This window comes from Marmota monax, unplaced genomic scaffold (genome assembly GCF_021218885.2).
Source record: "Marmota monax isolate L192 unplaced genomic scaffold, Marmota_monax_Labrador192_F-V1.1 WCK01_AAM20220418_F8-fsc00037, whole genome shotgun sequence".
NCBI lineage: Eukaryota > Metazoa > Chordata > Mammalia > Rodentia > Sciuridae > Marmota > Marmota monax.
The window spans coordinates 9,688,316-9,711,429 of NW_026693245.1; the positions used below are offsets into that span (position 1 = coordinate 9,688,316).

General features: G+C 39.8%; 1 long non-coding RNA gene across 1 annotated transcript; it reads left to right on the forward strand.

Annotated features, from left to right (window-relative positions):
• The first annotated feature begins 4,981 nt into the window (after positions 1 to 4,981).
• Positions 4,982 to 21,366, forward strand: LOC124100764 (uncharacterized). Its single transcript, XR_006854402.2, has 3 exons — positions 4,982 to 5,066; positions 20,300 to 20,409; positions 20,568 to 21,366. It is a non-coding gene; the product is annotated as an uncharacterized LOC124100764 (long non-coding RNA).
• The last annotated feature ends 1,748 nt before the right edge of the window (positions 21,367 to 23,114 follow it).

Consider the following 23,114-nt stretch of genomic DNA (forward strand, 5'->3'; position numbering starts at 1 on the left):
ATATTTTGTACTTCTTCGTGCACAGGAACATTGAGGAACTGACATTTTGAAAAACATTAAGCAAGTTTTTAATAGTGTTAGCAAGAGGCAACAGAACCAAATAAATTTCTAATTGGCAAGAAATGTTTTCTACTATTCTGCAGAGCTGGTCTTCCTAACACTCATGGGATTATGAAATTCTCGAAAAACTTCAAGTCAGGAAGCATTTCAAAAGAAAGAGGAACTTTAAAAAAAATGTATCCTTGGGGAAAGATTCTTCCCTCTTCCTTGTCCCAAAAGGACTTATAATTCATTTCAGCTGCTTCATAGTTTCATGGCATTATTTATGTTTTTTAGGTAGCAATGGAAAATTGGGCCTTCATGGGAAAAATAGGGGCCAATATCATTTTCTCTTGGTGAGGCCTACTTAACTCACTCCTAGTGTTCAAGGTATACCAGGCTTTATTAGCTGCCAATAATTCATGGAAGTTCTGAAACATCTAGTTATTTATTTTTCTTAAAAAATAACCTGATCTCAGCTGGTAGATCAATTCCAATGATTTCAAGAGATCTGCAACAGAACAGAATTGAGCTAGGCTTAGAAAATAATTTTTCTGATTTTCCAGTTATTCTTTCCTTATGAAATTTCCAGCTATTCATCTCTTACGAAATTGATATAGAATATATATTTGAATTCACCACATATACACCAAATAAAGATTATGAAATTCCTACTGTATACAAGACATTGAATATAAAAGGGTAAAATAGTCTCCCACCCTAAAGGAGCCTATGATTTAGTTGGAGAGGCAATGACCAAGGCATATCTCTTTGTAAAAGGACATGAAAATACACTTTCTGATGTGATTAGAACTTAGTTTCTATTTCAATAGATTTTTTTTTAAAATTTTTGTCTTTTCTTTTTTTGTAACTGGGACTGAACCCAGGGCTTCATGAATGCCAGGCAAGTGCTTTACCACTGAGCTACATCCCAGTTCTCAGTGGATCTTGATTGTCGTTGAGGTGTATCTGGATAAACTATAGTATGGGATTCTCTTATTTGGGGTGAGACATGGCATGATAGTGCCTGACTATGTGGGTACGTATGTGTGTGTGTGCGCAAACGCATGTGTTTTAAGATGGGATTGATTTTTCATAGAAAGAATTTGAAAAGTAAACTGAAAAAAGACCAAAGGAACTAAATTGAGACTAGTCAATTTCCCATTTGCATATTAGCAACCATGTTCCCCAAACTGATGAGTCTCATGAAGGAGGCAGAACACCAGCTGCGTGCCTGACAAAGAGGAGGTATTAAATTGATATTCACTGAATCAAGTTAAAAATATATCAGAAGTGAATCTTGAATTCAGAGAATTTATAGCTCAGGAGAGGAGCTGCACTATATATTTAGTCAAATAATTATAATACAAGGAAGCAAATTAATTCCATGGAGAGAGTACAGATCAAGAGCTTAAAGGGCAGAGCACAGACAGGTTCCTTTTAGCTGGAACTAGACTGTGCTTGGAAATAAATTGGCACCTGAACTGGATACAGCAGGATAGGCGGGTACAGTATATATTTATGGTGACTTTGTACCCAGAGAAAGAACATGGGCCAAGGTTCAAAGGTAGAATAATGTGGGACCTGAATGAGGAAATTCAGCTGGGCCATTAAGAGAAAACGTAGAAAAGTGGATTGCACAATTAGAACACTGGCCTGGGCATTGGGTTCAGCTTCTTATCTGGTGGCCAGTTATAATCTGCTTCTCAGGAATGTCTTTCTAGGCCATTATTTGCACAATTTCAGAACCAGACAGCTATGGAGTTTTGGTTCAGCCAATTCCTGGGACCTAGAGATTGTAATCAATGCCAGAATCTGCCTTGTTGCCACTGTCAACTCACTTGACTCTTTAGTATCTACTAGAGTTAGGAACGTTTTAAATCTTTTTAAAAAAAAAACATATATTTATTTTTTAGGTGTAGATGGACACAACAAAATGCCTTTATTTTTATGTGGTGCCGAGGATCGAACCTGGGTCCCGCCCGTGCTAGTCGAGCGCTCTATCGCTGAGCCACAATCCCAGCCCCAACGTTTTAAATCTTAAGACATATTTTAATCTTATTCTCAGACATTAACCTTTTCAGATCTTTAAAATAGTTTTTTATTTTGCCCTTGATACCTAGAAATATTTTCAGAGAATCAATCCTTAAATCACCTGGGATTTCATTGTTTTAAAAACTATCTCCAGAATGTGGCATATATACACAATGAAATATTACTCAGCCATAAAGAAAAATGAAATTATGGTATTTACCCATAAATTCATGGAACTGGAGACTACCATGCTAAGTGAAATAAGTCAATCCCAAAAAACCAAAGGCCAAATATTCTCTGATATGTGGAATGCTAACACACAGTAAGGGAATGGGGCGGGGGGGGATAGAAGTTCATTGGATTAGACAAAGCGGAATGAAGGGAAGGGAGCTGGATGGGAATAGAAAAGACAGTAGAATGAATTAGACATAATTTTCCTATGTTCATATACAAATATACCCGCAGTAAAGCTCCACATCATTTTCAACCACAAGAATGGAATCTTAATTAGAATAAGGATACTCCATGTATGTATAGTATGTCAAAATACACTCTAGTGTCATGTATATCTAAAAGAAAAAAACCTATTTTCTGAATTCATCTAATTTCTCGATACATTTCCAGGATTTGGGAGATCAATGTTCAGAAATGATTATAATTATCCTACTAGAATTCCCAGCAATTGTGCATGAAGACAGGTCTGTCTCTACAACTAATCCCCTTGGTGTGGCCATCAATGGTACAGTTACCTCTCCCTGAGGCCCCTGTTAGCATCATTACATCTGGGTTTTATTGCTATTCTCATTTTCCTTTTGTTAAAATAAGAATGTATATATTTAGATTTATTTACTGAACTAATTAAATAACTGCTTCCTGGGGATATTTCTATATCCATAGACAACAAGAGAAAGCATATTGAATTAGGGATCTAAGACTCAAATTTTAAAGAAATGGAAGGAAGGAAAGAAGAAAATAATTAAAGATATTTTCCTTAGCAGGTCAGATGGAAATGTTACCATTTAGCAATCCTGAAGAGTTGGCAAGTTCCCACTCTATAGCATACATTCTCAACTCCATATCTAACACCTCTGAAGCAATTAGAATGGTTCAGCTTATTCTCGTGAAATTGTGGCCCCAGGAAAATCTCCACTGTGATTATTTACTATCAAGGAAACTTCATTGTTGATCCTGCCTTTCTGTGCTCCACACATCCTTCGTTTATTAGTCAAATAATGCCTGCCTTCATTTTTCAACAAGAATCATTAAATAAACGCTATATGACAGAAACTGTCACACTAGGCCCTGGGACTGCCCCAACAGTTCAAGCTGGCCATCCATCCTCCATTGAGTGAAGCCTCACAGGGTCTCAGGAACCTGAAACCTCTTCTAGATAAGATTAAGGGGAAATAATTAGGAAATGATTTTTTGTTTTGTTTTTGTTTTTTGGTACTGGGGATTGAACCCAGGGGTGCTTGAACACTGAGCCACATCCCCAGCCCTGTTGATTTTTTAAACTTTTGAGACATGATCTTGTTAAGTTGCTTAGGGCTGTGCTAAATTGCTGAGGCTGGCCTTGAACTTGCAATCCTCTTGCTCAGCCTCTTGAGTCACTGGGATTATAGTGGTGCACCACCATGCCCAGCCAAGAAATAAGTTTTTGATTAATAAAGAAATTTTAAAAATTATTGTCTTTTTTTCATTCATAACAATGTTCAAAAATGCCTCAATATTTGCCTAGCATTTTTAATAGTTTATAAAGGATTTTTAAAAATTAGATAAAAATCCATTTTTAGGGTTTGGTTAGTTTAAGTCAGTCTTCCCCTCTATGAACTCCTGAAGTGTAGAAACTGGGTTTATAAATGCTTATATTCTCTAGAATGTGACTCAGGGTCAGATACAGAATTGGCTTTCAGCAAGCGATTTTGAATCACCTTATCCAGGCATATATATGTCAGTTATTCTGCATACTGGTTTGTAATCAGGGGTTTTTCAGTTCTTTTTTCCATGTGCCTGGTAGTTTTCTCATTAGCCAAGGCACTGGGCTGAGTCTCATCTCACAGAGGAAAAGCATCAGGTTGGTCTCAGAGCATTAACAGGGATGATGCTATGCTATCTAGCCATTGAAACCATAATCAAGGAGGTTTTGTGTCATCCTTTACAAAATGAGAGGTTTAATAAAGATACAAAGTTGCTAGGTAGAGCAAATTGGAGAATGAAAAAAAAAATTTGTAGCAGATGGTTCTTTCCTGACAATGATTAAGGCTTCAGAAATATCAAGACAGATATATTTTTTTTCACTATGGACTGAATCCAGGGCCCTGTGCATGCCAGGCAAGTGCTCCATCACTGAGCTACATTCCCAGCCTTCAAGATAGATTTAAACAAAGACAGTATAATCTGAAGCAGGTAGTTTATTAGCATGCCTTCTTCAACTCTCCCCTGTCATAGGGGACTTGTGAGTTTATTTCCATTTGCATTATGTAGGAACTGCTGGTTTAAAATACTAAGCCACTCCTGGGCAAAATATAAGGAAAAGTCACCTAATCAATCTGAATCTCAGTTTTCCAATTCCAATTGAAATATTTTGCAATTGACCTGCTTATCTTTTCCTATGGATATTATAGAATAGAACTGATAGAGATAAAACACTTGGGGAAAATAAAGGAAATAGTCATGTGTATCAATTTTATTGAAGTAGTTTGTTTTTTAAGCTTGCCTCTTCACTGCATTTTAAAAACACTTTTAAAAAAGTTTTTCCTTTCTGGATGGGGATATAGCTCAGTTGGTATGCTTGCCTCATGCACACAAAGCCCTGGGTTCAATCTTCAGCACAACCACCACCAAAAAAAAAAAAATAATAAAAAATAAATAAATAAATAAATAAATAAATTCTTTTTTCTTTTTCTTTCTTGACCACAACTCAGCTGAGTAGAAGATAGTCAATAAGAAAAGACAGTCATGAAAAAATTAGCTCCAGATCTAAGAGAAGTCTGGTAAGTTTATGCAGTAAGTCTAAGAAAAACCTAACCACTAATGCCCTGTGCCCTATCCCCTGCTCTGTTTGATTGTGATGGACAGCTGGGCGGATGGAGTAACCTGAAGTGTTTGCCGTGGTAAAATTATCATGTTGGCTTTCCCTACCAACTTGAGAGGCAGAAGAAGAGGTACAGATGAGCCGGGAGAGTGAGTTACTCAGTGAAAGTGAGAATCTTGATGGGGGCAGGTAATTGCTGAAACCTGCAGTGTCTGTTCTCAGATGTGTACCCATGACCTCCCACTAAGTACCAAACACTTTTCTAAGCATTGAGGCTACACATTACTGAATGAAAAATGCATGTTTACTGCTTTCAGGGAGCTTATATTCTAGTGAGTGAAGAAATGAAATAGCAAAGTCATAAGATAAATAATGATAAATTCAAATCATGATATAGGCTATGAAAAAAATCAAAATAGTCAAATAGAAAGTAATAGGGAGATGAGAACTTATTCTTGGGAATTTTGCTCTTTGACTTCTATCTAGGTCAATGTCTGTCATTAACTTTGGACAAATATTAGCCATTATCTCTATAAATGTTTCTTCTGAACATCTTGTCCTATCTTTCTTGTATATTGGAACATTTGGGGGTGTCTTGCACTTCTAATTCAGAGATTTTCTTCATTTTTTTTTCTCTTTGTGATCCAGTTTGCCTTATTTCTATTGATCTGTCTTCAAATTCATCAAATCTTTCTTCTTCTGCAGTAAACACATTGACTGAATTCCTTATTTCTGATATTGTAGTTTTCAGTTGTATAATTTCCACTTGATCCTTTTACATTCCTTCCATTTCGATGCAAAATTTCTCCATCTGGCACAAAGTAATTTCCTAAAATGTGTTTGCTGTTTTGTTAACAAGGATTTTTTTTTTTTAAATACAGGGAATGAAAATCACATTTGAAAAGTTCAGTTTATCACAAATGAACTATCTACCACTCATGGTACTTTAGGTGATAGACACCTTCATTTGAAAGCTTTGCAAATCTAATCTGACGTTGGAGACAGCTAGTATTACAAAACACTCTCATATTATTGGTACTCATATCCTCCAGGTCCCTCTGGAAGCTCATAGAAGGAGTAGACCCATGGGCTTATGAGCACTAGGGCACTTTGCTCAATAGTGCATAACTATAGCAACTATAATAAATTTCTCTCCTGGTGCATGACTTGAATAAAACCAGATAGCTTTTGGGTTCAGTTTTATCCCTGGGGAGTGGGGAAAGGAATATAAATCCTTCCACTGGCAAGGCATGGGATATGCCCATTGGAACAACTACACATGATTGAAATTCCTTCTCTTTAGAGACTAGCTTTGGCAAGACTCTCCATGCAGAGGTGAAAGAGATATAATAGTTTTCACCTGGAGAAGAAAGCCCCAGAAGACTATCCTGCAAAGAATAATCACTAGAGCGCTAGGAATCCCAGAATTTAACAGTTAAAATTTAAAAGAAGAGTAAAAGTAAAAAGGCAAAGTCTCAAGAGATCCATGAAATGTTTCTGGAGCAAACCAAACAAAATAACAAGGCAAGACTGTGTAGTTATAGAACAAGAAAAACATGGATGCACATTTTCCAGAAAACACCAAACTCTCACCTAAGTTCAAAGAGACGGATTCCTCTGATAGGTAAGAGGATTATTCATACAGCCACAATCATCTGTATATTTTATCAGTGCTTATTATTACCGTGGCCAAACACAATGCTACCTGCCTCCCTGAATGTGTTTCAAGTATAGGTAAGGTAAAAAACAGATTTTTTTTTTACAGTGAGAGATGGTGACATGTATTACAAGTCACAGAGCACTTGCACATGCACAGACTCAAAGGGGCATGGTGTTTTAGTCTCTCAGCAGAAAGAAACTTGGGCTTTTTTGTACTCATCTGTAGTTTCTAGACGTTACACGGAGAGACAGAAATCTGAACTTGACCGGTGGTGAGGGTTGCAGAAGGCTTAATTAGATCATTGCACAGTCTGGGATATGCTGACCTTTTCTGTCCCTGCTAAGCCTGGGGCCTCTGTTTCTGAGCTCCTCCCTTTCTGCACACTGTAATAGGAGCTTTCATCTCAAAGTGCTTTACAAACTTCATTTCTTATTGCCCTTGAGGAGTGCCCTTTATTATTTTGCTGACTGGAGTGAACTGACCTGCTTAAGGTCCAGTGGGAATTCGTGCCCTAACTGGAATTACAACTTTGGTACCTTTGGACCATGTCCCAGGTGCTGGCTGCTAAGGAAAAGGCAGCTGTGGTTCCATTTCTCTCCCTGCTCTGACTCTGCAGTGTAAACTGGCTCTGAGGTTTCATTTTTTTTTTTCAGTTTGAGTTTTGTTTTTGTTCTCTGTGAACTAGATAACTACATCTATGACATTGTTGATGTTGTCAAAAATATTTGTGTTATTCGTGATGATGTCAAAGATTCACTTAAAGTTGCAGAACTAGTCTATGCTGGGATCTATACATCCAACGACCGACAAAAGTTAGACAGCTGGATAAACTCTGTGCCTGTGTATATATTCATGAGAAATTCTCAGGTGCATGAGGACCAGGCACAGAAGCATGAAAGGGTGTGTGTTCGTGTGTTTGTTTGTTGGATTTAATGCAAAACTTCCAGGTCACTCATTTATTTGTTCAAAAAGCAACTAATGAGAACTTGGGTTTACCAAGTCTTCGTAAAGCCATCAGTTAACATGTGGGAGCTCCACTCAAATCTTCTCAGGCCTTCCTACAGCCATACCTGCTGTTGACCTGCAACTGCCAGAATTTGGGCCTTTTTTCCTGAAGGCTTCCTTTGATGGTTGGGCCATTCCACCCATGGCAACTTGGAAGTGCTGAAAAACAGGCACCTGCCCTCTCCACCAGCCTGGTGGATGACTACTCCAGTTTTCTCATCCCTCAGGTGTAGCTGCTCTATATCAGCTCCCAGAGCCCCCAGTGGGGTCTGCTCTGCCTGTACACAATGGGCACTTGCTGGATACCATACCTCTTATTGGCTGCCTTGCTTTCACATCTCATTTCCTCATGCCTTTGTTTTCATTTCCTGGGATCAGCTCCTAAATAACTCTCTGTACCTGGTTGTTGGCTCTAGGGCTGCTTCAGAAGGAGCATGCACCAAGAACAACACTCTTAGGGAGTTATGGCTTCTGCATTCTAGTAAATTATCTGTAAAAAGGAGTTTTAGAAGAACCCTAAACAAATTGAATGAAGAGGGTGTTCTTGGTCTTTAGAAGATGTCAGGTGAATAGTCCTTTTTCCTAGAAGGAGAGGAAAACAGGAAGCACTTCCATACATACAGCCAAGTAATCAGCCCATTAGATGCTATAAGGAATTTGTGGAATTTGGTCATTTTTGACTTGTAAAATTGTCAATTCCATGTTTCCATCCATACATAGAAGTTTTCATTTGTTTTTTTTTTTTAACTTTCCTTTAATAAGGTACCAAATTTTTGTTAACTGAGGGAATGGACCACACATGCAGAGGTGGCTAGCCACCATGTCCAGCAGCCCAACCAGCAGGGTATAGGAAGAAGTTTAGGCCCTCTCTGTTTAAGGACAAGTTTCATAGAAGAGCAAACCATTTCTCCTTGAACCCCCCAACCTCTGAGCAGAACTTAGTCCAGTGCCACACTTAGCTGTGCGGGGCTCTTAAAATGTCATCTTTATTCCAGATAGCCAGTGTCCAGCTATAATAAAGGGCACTTTGGAATAAATGACACCAAAAGATAGCTAGCAACCACTGCTTGCCAAATTAAATTTTTTTTCACATTTTTACTGATAGGGAAGCAAATAACTAGAGAAGAAAAGAGGGTATCAATAACCCTGGCATCAAATATTTATTTTGCATGCAGTTCTTAGAATTAAAGGGAACAGTTAAGATGCCTCACTGGTTTTGTTCTATTGAGCATACTTAGGTAGGACCTCAGATCCAGAGGGCTGATGGAGTCACCAGTTGCATTTTGTGATATGTTACCATCATCACTCAGGCCACAGCTGCTCTTGTTCCATCAAATGTGTTTCAGGGAGTTCTTGACAATCATCCCACTCCCTTCCCCATGGCAGCCTATACTAAGTTTATTTGATATCTATCATTGAAGTTATATCATCTGCTACTTTTTGCATGTATTTTTACTTTCCATAAATTATATTGTGTTAAGCAAAACATTGTTCTTTTTCTTATTTTTTCGCCCATCAGTATGTTTTTCAAGTTTTATTTGTGTATGCACCTACTTTTTTTTTGCTTCTAACAACATATTGCATTTTATAATATTTCACCATATTTTGCTTCCTAATTTCCATGGTTATGAATTCCTCATTCTCCTAATTTGTGCCCAATTCCTCATTGCCAAAACCAAAAACAAACAAACAAACAAAATCTCCATAATGTGTGATACACATGCATACTTGTACTCTTTCAGACCTTTTGAGAATTTCTCAGGAATGCTATTACCATACAAAGTCAAGTACTTGCAGATTAGTGGACTCTGTTACCTTGTATTCTAGAATGCCTGCGCTGCGTTATATTCCCACTAGCAGGACACAACAGTTTGTTTTTCCACTTATTACCCCTGCCCCATGGCATTGGTGACTTCCAAATTTTGTGACTATGAATTTCATGGGGCTGGGCATGGTGGCGCACACTGGAGACAGAAGCATCACAAGTTCAAAGCCAGCCTCAGCAATTGGTGAGGCATTAAGCAACTCAGTGAGACCCTGTCTCTAAATAAAATACAAAATAGGGCTGAAGATGTGGCTTAGTGGTGGAATGCCCCTGAATTCAATCCCCAGTACCCCCCAAAATAATAAGAATTTCATGGGAATAGAGTGATATGCTATTGTTTTTTTGCTTTGTATTTCTCTGATTTCTGTTAATTTTCACATGTCGTTACATACATGCTTACCATCTGGATTTTCTCTTCTGTGACTTGCCTTTTTATATCTTGCCTGTTTGTGCCTTAAAATTTTTGTGATTTTCTTGTTGCTGTGCAGGAATCCTTCTATACTTTCCATGTAAACTCTTTGTTGCTTGCATCACTGCATTTTTTTGGTTGATGATGGGTAATTATTCCCCCAACCTCTCATTCCATCTCTGTCCAGCATGTGTGAGGATTTGGGGTCATTTTAGAATATCCTTCCCTTTTCTGAGTCACAAAAATATTCTTCTACATTTTATCTTAGTGGCTGTATGACTTTACTTTCACATTTAGGTCTTCGATCCATCTGGAGTCTTTCTTTGGGTTAGTATAAGTGTGAATCCTTTTTGTTTTTTTGTTTTTTTAATATAGTGACCTAGATTTCCTAACACCCCTCACTAAGCAATCTTTATCTTTTCCCTCTTGATTTGTATTAGCACTAGCTCTATAGATCACATTCTCTGATGTACTGTACATAGTCTCTATGATCTCCTTCTCTCGCTCGCTCTCTCTCTCTCTCTCTCTTTCTCATCATTCATTTATTTGAATTCTTGAACTAGTTTCATGTATTTTAAGTGTATATGGTGTACATGCACATGATTGGCCTGGAAAATGTGGGATTCAGAAAGAAGACTCTGTGCCATATAATTGGTCCAAACCAAATAAAACCTGAGGGAGGGATAAGAAGTAAGGAGAGGTTCCCAGCATTCCTTTGTCTTTGACTTCAAGGGAGGTGTCCAGTGCCTATTCTCAGCTTCCATACATGGTCTATATATCCATTCTATATTTCTTCTTGCTACTGTCTACAAACGTATTTTCTCTTTCATACTTGCCCACTCAACCTTGTTTCATAAAATATTTACAATGTCTTAAAAAAAAGCAATAACCCTTCCCTTAAGGTTTAAAAAAAGAAGAAGAAAAAAATGCAATAACTAAGCAACACAAACACACACACACACCCATACCCACACCCACACCCACACACACACCAAACTAGGTGAGAAAAATGAACCAAGAAAAAACTAAAATTTGTGCTTTATTTCCTTTGAAGCCCAAGTTCATAGAAATCTCAACTCATTTTGCTGTTTCTACTATTTGTAGTTTCTTTCTGGGTGTCAAAAGCTTGCTCAACTTTTTGGTTTTCTCATCATGTTATTTAGGAAAGGAAGTGAAACCCCTAAAGCCCCATGTTTTCAGAGGCTGTTGTAAGGAGGAGGTCCATGTTATATGGGGATTTACTAGACCCAGTGCAGTTGCCTGATACAATACAATACAGTCTGCAGAAAAAGCAGAGAGGAAGACTTGCAGAACTAGGGCTCTTCTCCCTATCTTGCAGTTGACCTCCACCCAGATACAAATCCTTCTTGGTTTTATTGTTCTCACCTGTCAGAAGAGCAGGTTGCCCTCAATGATACCAAAGCCCCAAGGCCCCAAGGTTCCATCCAGAGCCAACATTTTCTGATTCTACATGCCCCCTCACCCCACCCCAGCATGAAACATCAGCTCTCTGGAGACATTTTTTAAGTAATGTGTATACCAGGCAAGCAGTTAATGCCCTGATAGAGAGAGGTCATTCCCAGAGGGCTGATCAGCCTCCTCCCCTGGCTCAGAAAAGTTATTCCACTATCATCTCAGCCTTTTTGTACCAGGAATTCCTCTCCTATGGAGAACCTAACAGATGTATCTTATGCGTAAAAGAGGAGAAACAGCAAATGCAATGATAGCCAAGAAGAAATAGCCCTATGTTGTGGTTTGGATATGAGGTGTTCCCCAAAAGCTCATGCAAGAATTTTCAGAGGTGACATGATTAGATTATGAGAGGTGTAACCTCACCAGTGGATTAATCCCTTGGTATGGATTAACTGGGTGGTAACTGTAGGGAGGTAGGGTGTGACTGGAGGACTGGATTACTGAGTATGTGCCTTTGGGGTTCATATTTTGTCCCATAAGCAGAGCTCTCCCTCTATTTCCTGGCTGTCATGTTCTGAGCTGCTTCCCTCCACCATGCCCATCTGCCCTGCTGTTCTGCCTCAGTCTGTATTCCAGCTCTGGAATTGGCTGATCATGAACAGAACCTCTGAAACTGAGAGCCAAAGATAAACATTTCTTCCTCTAAATTGTTCTAGTCATATCTTTTGGTCATGTTGACTAAAACACCTTTAAAAAAAGTATATATATATATATATATGTATATATATATATATATATATATATATATATATATATATGTATATATATATATATATATATTTTTTTTTTTTTTTTTTTTTTTTTTTTTGCATTGATGGCCACATACAGTCACATCTGAGATTTGAGTCACATCTGAGATTCTGATTTTCACCTGATACTCATGGTCCCAGCTCTTGCCCTGACTCTTTAGTGACTCAGTCCTTCCCCCCTGCCTTTATAACTTCCCTCTAATAACTTGGATGTGCCAAGAGGGAATTATTACCCAGCACACTGGAAAGAACTTCAAACAGGATGCGGCTCTAGAACTATGAGGATCCACTGGCCAGACACCATCAAGTTAAGACTTACCATTTTCTCTTTTCTTGGTCTTGGCCTGCTGGATCCCTCCCAAAACAGAGTCCCTTCTACTGCACTCTGGGCTGCTGCTTCCCTCCACATGACTATGCATGGTCTATCCTTGTTCTCCCCCCAGACTCATTTCCTACTTCTTTCTTCCTAATCCAGGCCCTACAGACACCCAGGCCTTAGGTAATCCCTGGAGACACTTTTTGTCTCTTCCCACCACCTCAGTACTTTTGCACATGCTGTTCAGTCTCCCTGCAGCACTCAGCTTCCTCCTCCCCAGCCCAGTACCTGCTCAACTCCTCAGCTTCCCTCAGATCCCAGTTTGTGCTTCCTATTGGAGCTGCTTTAGTGCCCCAAGTCCAGGTCAGCTCCTTTTGTCACCATGCTTGCACAGACCACATTTTCTTCTATATCTTCAGCAACACAGAGAACTAGTAAAAAGTGGGCTTTCCTCAATGGCCTCATAGGTCTTGAGTCAAATCCTAAGCCAGAACTTGAGATGTGGAATTCCTGTTCCTTTGTCCATGCAAGAAAATCAAAGGGGTGATGGATTCCCACTTGCTTCCGCTGCTGTGGGGTATTTCTTTGCATACTTGTGTCCCAAATGATCACATTTCAGTCAACTGATAGATTCTTGAATCACTGCCGTTTCTACCAAACTTACTAACATTTATGCTCCTGGAGATATGGAATAAATTGAAATTGTGGGAAAATCTTTACATATCTGGAGAATTTGATTGTTTCTTCCAAAACACTTAATCTTTCAAATTACAGGCTGTTTTTTTTTTCACCAGTATGGAAATTTTGCATGAAATTCAATTGAATTTTAATTTTTATTATGATCATTGATTTTAAAAAAATTATTCTTATTTATATTTTTGTTTCTTCTTAGGAAATAATAGAATAATATAATGAATCTCCGTGTATTGTTCATGGCCATATACCAACCCAAATCAATCAACTCATGGCCAACCTTTTTTCTTCCAAACTCCCAGTTACCCCAACAAATTATTGTTTTCAACTTTTTAATCTATAAAATAGGCTGTTTTCTATTTTAGAAAATAGTGGGGAAATTTATTTTTGGCATCCATTGAATGTCCTTCACCCATACTCACCTACTGGATCAAGAATGGAATAAAAATTTGCATCATAAAAACTACTGATATATTAAAGAAATGATATTAGTCAAAATGTCACGAACTCCCATGTAAATGGATTAAGTATAATTCAGGGTAAAATTTGTTGAGTCTGTCCTTTTAGAAGAGAAGTAAATTTGGAGGGGACCTTTAAGCTAATGAAAACATTTCAAGACAATTTGCCCTAAAATGAAATCACTTCATGGCAGAGTAGTCCAACCCCTCCCTAGCAACTTCTAAAAAGACACTGACTTAAAAATACTACAGTTCTGGAACTCCTAGTTCCTTCCTGGTTATTAACTGGCTGTCTGCCTCAGGAAGAAGTAGATAACTAGGATTTCTATCTGTAAGTAAATTGCCTGAGAAGACTGTTTCCCTGTTTGAGCTTGAATCCCAGCTGATGCTTTTTGTCATTTACCAGACAAGCACCTCCTCCCAATGTGGTTGGTAAGAAGGGCTCTATGGTTGGTAAGAAGGGCTCTATGGTTGGTAAGAAGGGCTCTCTTGTGGAACCCCTGAGTAAGAACCTTTCCTGTGCACTGTGATTGGTGCACTTTGGGCCAATCAGATGTAAGAAGCTACCTCGAGGCTTCAGGGAAGATTTTTTTTCCTAGTGAAGGATATAGAGGAACCAGGAAGGTTGGAGGCACTACCCCTTGCTTTCTGCCTTGAATGCAGTTGCTGCGAAGATGGTATTGAAGCTGTAGCAGCCATGTTGTGAGCCTGAGAGTGAGCAATTCTCATCCACTGAGGCTAAGCACCAGGAATGATGAAAAAAGCCCAGCTCCCTGATGTTCTCATTGGACCTCAGAACAGCCCCTTTCTTTGCATTACTTGTGTGGTGTTGTGTGGAGAGGAAAAACAAAAACAAAGACAAAACCGTCTGTTTAAGCAACTTTTAGTTATGTATTTTGTGTCTTTAAGAGCACACAAATGAATAAGGCACCAACACCAGTCTGCTTTATTTACAGATTCCAAGCAAATACAACATGTGATTTAAACCAAACAACAAGGGCTGGTTATATTGGTGTGGTTAAAGTCACTTTATTACAATTCATTAAACATCTACTGAGCACCTACTATGTGCCAGACACTGTGCACTGGGAAACTAAACATGAGAAACAAACACTCTCTGCTCACTACAACACGTATTTGATGAATTTTAAAGGAAAACATGACAATTCTAGGGGATATTAGTGTGTTTTCCTGGGTCAACATTACTATGCTCCCCCAAATTGCTGGATTTAGTGTCTTAGGGTTGAGAAGAATGCTTTAGAAGTCATTCTCACCCAGAAATAATAAAATCACACACAAGAATCACGAATAAGAAAGACTGGACTCAAGAATGAGCCAATTGGCAGACGTATGCATAGCATGATTCAACAGCTCTAGAAGGGGCTCTCAACCCAGAAAAGTCCTTCTTCCTGGTACCTAAATTCCACACCTAGATTCATTCTAAGCTGAAGGATTCATTCCTTGTGAGACTGCAAGTATCCACTGGACATGGTGACACATGCCTGTAATCCCAGCAGCTTAGGTGGCTGAGGCAGGAGGATAATGAGCACAAAGCCAGCCTCAACAACAGTGAGGCGCTAAGCAACTCAGTGAGACCCTGTCTCTAAATACAAAATAGGGCTGGAGATGTGGTTCAGTGGTGGAGTACCCCTGAGTTCAATCCCCAGTACTCCTCCCAAAATTGCAAGTACCCCTGAAGAGTATCACATTACTTTATGTTTTTTTGTCATAAGAGAATTAAAGCTATCATGAAGGTTCTGGGGACTTGAAGACAGGTGTTAGGAGTGGGAGAAGGGGAATTGGGCACAAAAAGAACTGTTGGGACACAAAGCAATTCACATTTTAACCAGGGATCAGCTCTGAGCCAGCTGAAAGAAACCACAAAAGGGCTGGTGAGCTGTGATTTTTCTGAGCATTCCATCTTTGGCTTGGTTTTTCTTTTTAGATAGGCTTATGGGAAATCGAGATGCCATCCCAGGTTATGTGGAAGTTTTCAGATAAAGATCCAATTGGCCACTCTAGTGTGGAAATCAAGTAGGGGAGAGTCAAGAGAGACCCCGTCCTGCTATTCACAGCCCTTCCAAACAGCTCCCAGGGAAACATTGGCCAGAAAAGAAGCCCTAGCAGTCCAGTCTCTAAATGGGAAATGCATAATTATTCCAAAAAAAAAAAAAAGTAAACAGAAAGCAGGTGACTGGGAGGATGCCCGAGACGAGTTTCACAGGGGCCTGGAGGTTCAGGGTAGCCCCTCGAAGACCCTGTACTCTGAGCATTGAGCACTGCCAGGATTGTCTCCCACTCACACTTCCTCTGCCCTGACCCTTCCCTTCTTGTCTGCAGCCCTAACTTCCTGGCATCTTCTTTTGCTTCCCACAGAATCTCAGCTCAGTGACTGTACCCTGGCTGCCTTCTAGACATTCCAGGCCACAAAGGGTTTCACTATAAAGGCTTCATTCTGACCTAATAATTGCAGCCAAACTGAAACACAGAGGGGAAAAAATCAGCATATATGGATAAGGATATGGCATCAAGAATTGTCTCTGCAAGAGGCTGTGGCACAGTGGTAGAGCACTTGCCTGCTCTACCACAAGCCTCTAGTGAGGCACTGGGTTCAATTCTCAGAACTGCATATAAATAAATGAATAAAATAAATATCCATCAATATCTCAAAAATAAAAAAACAAAAAAGAATCGTCTGTGCAAAAGTGAAGTTTTGCCAGGCACAGTGGTACATACCTATAATCCCAGCAACTTGGGAGGCTGAGGCAGGAAGATCACAAGTTTGAGATCAACCTCAGCAACATAGTGAGGCTTTAAGCAACTTAGTGAGACCCTGTCTCTAAATAAAAATTTAAAAGAACTGTGGATGGAACTCAGTAGGAAAGCGCCCCTTGGTTCAATCCCCAGTACAAAAAAAAAATGAAGTTTTGCATGAATTATCTGAATAATAAGTATTTCATCTTTGGCTAGTGAGGAAGCTCTGCCCTTTGATTGCTGATCTACTTCTTTAAGGGATCCCTAGATTCCCACATGTGCTGGGCAGCAAGGTGGACAAAGATGACTCAGTGGTGAGCTCTGTAGACACAGTTCCCATTCTGAGCAGCTCTCACTGAATTGGGAAACCAAAGAAAAAGTACAGCAAGGATTATAAATGGAATTCTGGGAATGCACCGTTGGGAAAACTCACAGAATGGGCGATGCACAGTTCCCCCAAAGGGAGCAAGAGGTGACATCTTCAAAAGAGGAAGAGACATTGGATGAATCACAGCAGACAGTAGCTACAGTGAGGAGTGGCAACTGTGGACAGAGTTAGCTGAGAGAGCACCCACTGCTGGAAATGAGAAAGGAGGTGGGATTCAAACTGAGGCAGGGCTTGACTGGGCCAAAGGCAAAGAGAGAAGAAGGATGGGAAGGAAGAAGTCTGAGGGGCAGCTGTGACAGGAGCAAGCACAGCACAGTGGGGGACCATCAAGAGAGCCCCAGGAACAGTGGGAAATAATGTGGCATGAGCAAGTACAGCCTGTAAAAAAATACTTCTAATCCAATCACTTGTCAAAGTCACCTGACTGTTCTCAACTGGCAGCTCTTCAGCCCATTTACAAATCAAAATATTAAGATTTTTGCATACAGGGGTATTTGCTTTTTGCTTCTAAAGTCTGTCTAATGGTATTTATTAGTGATTTCATTCCCACACCCAGTTGTACCGTTTCACTAGGCAAGTGGTTAAGTAATCTCTCTCTTCCTCTCCTTTCTCTACAAGGCAGCAGGGAAGAGAGGGCAGGGTCCTAGAAGGAAGAAGGACTGGACCCCCTCTCAGCACATGAAATTCTGCAGCAACTTCCTTCCCAGCCTGGCCTCTGGCTCTAATTAGAGAAACCCTATCTTTCATAGATCTGCCTTTTAGAGGAACATAAACAGAACTGCCCAAGGCCCCCAAAGCCTATTAATGCATTTTTTAAAGCTGAAAACACATAAAATCCTCACATTTTATAAATAAACGTTGAGAAAAAAACATGATGAGAACCAGAGCTTCCAACAAGAAACTCTATTTTGACCCAATGCTAAAGTGTATTTCTATGGGTTCTTGTGTCCCAGCCTCCCCCATGGAAATGCTTGTGAGTTTTTATGTTCTTGGAGAAAATTTAGAGTCACACTACCTGCAAGTGTACTTAAGTGCCTTGATTATGCCTAAGGGGACACCAGGCAAAAGGGTGAGCTGGCTCTTCAAAAAAATAATGTCTCCATCTCCTTATTCCTTACTTAGCAGTCACAAAAAGCCTTTTGCAATTACGCTGTGTCACAGAGATGTAACCTTACCACCTAGACTGCTGGGTCTAAGTACCAGTTTATTTTTTTCCTTCCCAGGATTTTTGGAGGGCCTAGGGATTTTTTAGATGTTTAAAGTCAGTGAACTTTCTCAAATAGTTTAGAAGCAGCTTGTGGCATTGCAGTATAGGGACTGTGGTGCCATATGGAGGAAAACTGCCCTTTTCCTGAAAAGTTTCTCCCTGACCCAGGACACTCTCCATCTCTGGATCTTGTGGGGTAGGGAATTCAGGATAAAACTAAGAATTGGGACAGCTAGTTCTAAAGCTGGCTTTTCCAGTAATTTGTTTAGAGGCCTTGAGAAAGTCACTTCACCTCTCTGGGCATTGTTTCCTCGTTTATAAAATTCTTCTTTAGACAGGTATAGTGGTGCATGTCTGTAATCCCAGCAGCTCAGGAGCCTGAGACAGGAGGATTGAAAGTTCAAAGCCAGCTTCAGCAATTTAATGAGGACCTAAGCAACTTAGCAAGACTCAGTCTCTAAATAAATAAATAGATAGATAGAGCTGGGGATGTGGCTAAGAATTAAGTACCCATGGGTTTAATCCCTGGTACCAATAAAATAAAATAATTCTTTTTCTTTAAACCAAAGCATGCTAAGTTCTTTCCAGCTCCACAATGATCCCATGACCATTAGGCAGATCTCAAAGCTGATGAGAAAGGGCAAGTCATGTCACCTTGAGTGTGCCCACTGGCTTGGAACAAGAGCATTTTAGGTGGAGAGCCATCCAGGTAGGGGAGACTGATAGGCCGTGATGGATTTGTGAAGTATTACTAATGGTGAAGGCTTAAGAATCCACGTCAGTCCCCTTGCTCCAGAACACTCAACAGATGCCCTTCACATGCTAAGGTCCACCTGTCCACCTGTGCACCCCCAGCATCTAAGGCTGCCACCTGAAGAAGCAGTCATCAAGGCCACCTTGTGCAGAGTTTGGGCTCCTTTATTGTGAAAGTGCACCTCTGTTCCTCTCAGCCGTGATTTGATGTGCACTTTTCCCCTAAAGCCCCATGAGCACATTCTACCTCCGCAGGCCTAACATTATTCTAATAACAAGGCTCCTCTTTCCTAATTCTTTCCCCTGACATCTCGGAAAACACTTAAAAGGCAGGGTTTGAAAGGGCAGCTGTCACTTTGCTGTCACTCCAAGGCCTCAACCCCATTTAATTTAGGCTGGAATAGGGCAATCATTTCCATCAGTCAACGGGCTGAGTAAAAAGGAGTCTGTCCCTCCTCCGCCCACCCCAAGTGCTGAAGACACATTGCAGGTGGGTGAATTAAATCATAGACCCTGAACAACCTCCCTGTTCACTCATTATTTTCTTGTTTAACCCTTTTAAACATATCATCTATTCAATAAGGCCTCAGGACCAGGACTGCTCTGTTTGGGGGTGCAGAAGGTGGTTATCCTTGCTCTAGGCCATGTGTTCCCTTAGTGTGAATCTAGTGACAGATCACAGAGTACTTGCATTTAAAGGTATGCACGTGGGAGCAGCAGAAGAAATAGTTTTCCTTTGGATTGCTTCTCAAAATCACTGGGGCATGTTTTTATTTTCTACATGTTGATAATGATTGGCCTTACAAATAAGCAAATCTAATGGCATCCTGGAAGATAGTGGCACATGGACGCAGGCATACCTTTTTGAGAGTTAATAAAAAGGCCACGGGTACTAAAATGCTTGCCCACTTTCTCTAGCATAGCTCAGTTCTTTAAGCCTTTGTTCCCTCTTTGTTCCCTCTTACAACACAGTGACCTTAAGGCAGTGTTGAACACACTTTTTGTACAAGGGCCAATAAAAGAAAAATAAGTTGCTTCAAAGTCAATTATAAAAACAACAGAGGTTTTAAAATAATCAGGAAATGCAGTGGCTGCATTTCTATTTAAACACTTAGGGTTTCGTCTCCAGCTAAAATGTCAAGGGCCACGTGGTTAATATGTAGCACAGAGTATGATTTCAATATTGCACCTTTGAATAAATGTGATGGCTGACTAAGACATTTTTTGAAGCTGTTTATTTTGACGTTCCTTAACTGACCCCATAGGCGACTTGGCTTCTCTCCTCCTGTCTCAATTTTGTTGTCTTTAATCATCAAATGCAAATAGCCACATGGTAACATCTTTACATCTAAAAAAGTTCTTCTCATGGTCACTTATTTTGCAATACTTAATTTTAATTAGTCACATTTCTCTTCTTGGCAGTCATAGCAGGTATTTTAAAAGCTGTTCAGTAAGAAAGCCCTTTCTACTCATGTGAACACAAACATCTTTCTTTGTCTCAGATTAAGTGGATTTCTTCACAATACCACCCAAACGATTGGTCCTCTATCATTTGTCAGGAACAGAGCCAGTAGAATTCTGGAGAAATTGATTATACCAAGTCCAAGGTAAGGTAAGCAAAAACTTCATGTCTCCGGGTCTGTTTTCTCTTTTGTAAAGTGAGGTAGGTGAAGCATCATGAAGGTAGGTGACTGGGTGAGTTGCAGAATGATTGACAGCTCTATTCAAAGGCTCAGTCTATAAAACCAATGTTCTTACTATCTTCTACAGTGCCAAAGATAAGTAGTTCCCTCAGCAAGAAGAAGGCGACCTCCCATGAGCAGGGTTTTCAAGAGGGAAGGAAAGAAAGCAAGACACCTCTGAGCATCCCAGGGAGGTAGGAAGAACACACCTGGGAAGAACATAGTCTTGAATGGGAATACTGGATAGAACTGAAATGACTCATGCAACTTTATATGGAGATACCTGATTTTGGTTAATTACTATCCTTCAAGAAATGGTGGCTTCCCCCTCTTTGTTCTTTACTCATAATTCATTATTAGATCTGTACTTGTGCAAGCAAATAGTAGTAAAATAGCAAAGATTTTACCCCTGACTAAGCTCTGAGGATTTGGGAGAAGCTCACATAATAGGCTTTGGAATGCAGAGCAAGAGGTTTGGGGATGTAGCTTAGTAGTAGAGTGCTTGTCTAGCATGCAGAAGACCTACTCTATCCCCATACAGAGTAGAAGAACAGAAACACTCCCACCTTTCTCAAGGTTCACGAGGATGAATGTCACGTGTGGCTCAGTTAAAATTGACTTAGTGAAAAGAACAAAAACTTTAGGCCCAGAAGCCAATAATCTGTAATACTGCTGATGAATTCTGCAACTGACGAATGCACAGAAGCCCAAGTCAAGGGAACTTTTAGGTCAGCTTCACCCATTCAGAGATTGTCACAAAACCTCAGTAATTCAGATCTTACTATTTGCTCATTGGTAGGCACTCAGACAAGGGCATCCTGTTCTTCCCCAAATTGATCTAAGTGAAGTGTTTTTGTGCAATGTTAATAAAAATGCAAATTGGCTAATGTTTGGGTAAAATGGTCTCCAGTGCTTTGGATTCATAACTTTCTGCTTTGTGATATTGTAGCAAGGAGGGGAAAACTGAGACCTGAAGACCAGAATCAGCCATGGTCAACTTCAAGCCTATGATAACATGAAAGGCCCAACCTTTAACATAATTTCTATGAGTTTTCTAAGACCACATAGATATAAATAGTCAAACTGAAACTCACGTAGTAGAAGATTGTAAACATGAATTCTCAGGAAAACTTAGCCTCTTTTAAGAATGCTGGAAGACACAGACAAGGATCCCTGTGCTGGCGGGTTGGATTTTTCTCCTGTTTTATTCTTTCTCTGAGATTCAATGCTTTGGAATTCCAAGTTTATGCAGGGGTCTCAGGTTCCACCTTCCTTGACATATCAAAGTCCTTTACCCTGTTGTTCCTACATAGGCATTAACATTCAAACTCAAGATTACTGTTAGCCAAATCTGTCCACACCAGTCCTCCCCACAAACACTCCTTCACTCTCTGGCCTGGCTTTCAGTTCCCTTCAGCTATAGGATGTGTAGGGGCTTCCCTGCTTGTAAGCTCTGCTATGCATTTAAAAGATTGTTTGTTATAATTTGTTTTGTATTTTTTTAATAGGGAAGTGTTCTCCTTATTTATTTATTAATTTTATCATTTCATTTTATTTTTTTTTTATATATGACAGTGGAATGCATTAAATTCTTATTACATATATAGAGCTTCTTTTTTAAAAAAATTATTTATTTTGCATTACAATTCTCAATACACCTTTATACCACAATTTATCATATTGATTGATTGTATATAAGGTATGTTGACACCAAATTCACATCTTTATACGTTTTGTATAATGATGAGGGTCTCCTTTTACTATCCATGCTATTCCCCTTCTCCTTCCCTTTCCCTCCCACCCCTATTCCCTATCTAGAGGAAATCTTCCTCCCTTGCTCTCCCTCCCAACCCCACTTTGAGTCACCTCCGCTTATATCAGAGAAGACATTCTGCATTTGGTTATTTTGGGATTGGCTAACTTCACTTAGCATAATCTGCTCTAGAGCTTCTTATTTGTATTGGCAGGATAGGAAGCCTGGGTTCAGATAATCTTAACAATATCCCAGAACCATTTCTATATTCAATTTATCTTACACTACTCTGTGTGTGTGTGTGGTGTGTGTGTGTGTGTGTGTGTGTGTGTGTGAGAGAGAGAGAGAGAGAGAGAGAGAGAGAGAGAAGGAGTGAGAGAGCAAGAGAGCACAGGCAGGCCTGGGTATTTGTTATAAAGTCAAATTCTCCTACCCGCATTTGTAACCCTGTAGTCTGCTGAAAGTATCACACTTTTCAAACACAAACCATTTCTTCTTTTATTGTCAGTGATTTGGGGGTAAGCCTGGATGTGTGGTTACTGTGGGGGACTTGTGAAAGCCAGAAACCAGGTAGGATATTGGCCACATTATTCTCTGAGTTCCTTTAATTCTTTCCTGCTCTACATTGCTGGGAATATCTAAAACATAGTTGTACTCATTCATCTTCCTCACATCCTCCTAAAAGACTGAGTTAGTATACAGAGAAAGTTTCTTGGGATTAATGAGAAGACTCAGTCTGAGGCCAAATTTAGCCAGCACTGTGACACAGCCTTGTGTGTTGTTAGAGGCTTGAAGTTGACCCTGGCTGATTCTGGCCTTTTGTAATTCTGGCTAAGAAATTATGTTAAAGACTGTTTTGGGGGCTATGATACAACAATGATA